Raw genomic sequence first — 2,284 nt, 5'->3', positions numbered from 1 at the left:
TATTACTTTTTTTTATATTATTGAGTTTTCTTTTTATCCTTTTTAATTATTTACAATAATTTTATATTTCTTTTTTGTATTTATTGAATGCAATAAAATATTTCTAATTGCATAACATAATTTTGATGAATATATTATACCCATTTTCAATCGTTGTTATATGGTTAGATAGTTATAATAGTGGACTAAATAAAAAAGTAACTATTAATAAAAATTTATTTTATAATATAAATAATGTAATTAATTTTTATAATTATTATTACTTTTTTAATGTAATGAAATATTCCTAATTGCATAACATAATTTTGATGAATACACTATACCAATTTTTGATCGTTGACATATAGTTCGAAAAATAATAATAATATAAGTAAATATAAAGTAATAATATAATAATATACAAATAAAATAATAAATTTAATTATTATAATAAATTATAATAAAGTATTATATTATATATAAATAATATAATCAATTATTATTATTATTATTATTTTTTTATTTCTAAGAGTTTTAAAAAGAAATAAATAATAAAAAAATGTATAAATTAATATAATTTTATTACTACTATCAATTCAATTAAAAATTGTGAATAGCATCAACTAAAGACAATTTCTTAAAGTTGTTTGATTATATAAAAAAAGAAACCTAAAATTTAAATCTACATCTCAAGGAAAATATTTAAATTTATTGATAAAAATGTATGATATTTAATAAGAATCTTTTTAGTATTTTTATTATGCTGAGTCATGATTGAGTTAAGGGTGACAAGATGTACGAGTAAGGTTTAGAGTCCGTTCCAAATAGGCTTTTCACGGGTCTCGATACATCCCGTCAACTTCTTACCTTTCACTTTGCTGGATGCTGATCTGTCCAAACGCTTCAGAACTGCTTCGCTCAGGCTCGTCAGAACTTGATATAGATCTTATTGTTAAAAGTACAAGATTTCTTGCGTGCGTTTACAATAGCATCTATACTTTATATACCTACATTTACATCTACATCTCACATACACACCCAGCCATAGATATCTCTGTGAATATACAAATGGTAAAAACAAAAATGTGTTGCTGCTTTAGATTTTTGATTCCAGTTTTAATAAAATCTAACGCATCATTCGTTTTTTTTGTTTTCGTATTTATTTTAATTTTTTATTGTGCCGTTTAGATAAGAGCAACGCGCACCCACTTTTTTTATTTCTTCTTTTTTATTATTATTATTTATTTATTTAACGTTTATCGCATATTCACAGAATCGATATTCTTTTAATAGATATTTCGGACGATCAATTTGTTATAAATTTAGATGAAAATTGGGTCACTTTAGGATTACGATATTCAATGATTATGATGCGTTCCCTTTTTATTTTTTTTTTCTTTGTCACGTTATTCGTGCGACATCGATAAAAGTGCGAATCATAATCTCAATCCATCTATCTATCTCTATCTCTTTCTCTTTCTATACAATAAATAGATTTCTGATCAAATTTACTCGAAATTAAAGGCTTTACAACTAAGTCACTTATAGCATAGTAGTTAAAAGTTTATTCGTTTGTTAAGAGAATGAGAGAGAGAGAGAGAGAGAGAGAGAGAGAGAGAGAGAGAGAGAATCCACGGAATTATTGGATACATTTTTTTTTACTCGAAAAGTTAACTTCACGTTTAAGCTTACGTTCGATGATAGGTTTTGCGATATTGAAGGATACTACCCCCCAAATCGAACAATGTCTTTAACGGGCTTCAACTTTTTTTTATCAACTTTCATTAGATTTTGTTTTATTATTATATTTTGTAAAAAGAAAAATAATCATAATAATACAAAAGACAACTAATAATTAAGAAGAACATTTTGTCTTTTAAAAGTAATGACAAAATTAATAATTAAAATAATAATAATAGTAATTAGAATAATGAGAATAACTCTTTTGAATCTTTTATATAAAAAATAATATATATATGTATTCCTAGAGATGTGGGGGTATTAGAAAAACATACAATAAAAATAACAACAACAATAAATAATAATAATAATAATAATAATAATAATAATAATAATAATAATAATTAAGAGAAGTTAAGAACAAGTTATAGATTAAGTTAATTTAATTTATTTTTGAATCTTTTATGTATAAAAATAAAAAAGTAAATAAATTCTATGATTTTATTTAGAAAATTTATAGAAAAAGGGGGATGTGAGGGAGTTTGAAGAACATACAACGAAAATAACAACAACAATAAATAATAATAATAATAATAATAATAATAATAATAATAATTAAGAGAAG

The sequence above is a fragment of the Polistes dominula genome, unplaced genomic scaffold (genome assembly GCF_049000335.1).
Source record: "Polistes dominula isolate Pdom_NZ unplaced genomic scaffold, Pdom_raw_medaka contig_12, whole genome shotgun sequence".
NCBI classification, from domain to species: domain Eukaryota; kingdom Metazoa; phylum Arthropoda; class Insecta; order Hymenoptera; family Vespidae; genus Polistes; species Polistes dominula.
This window is presented reverse-complemented; position numbering follows the sequence as displayed.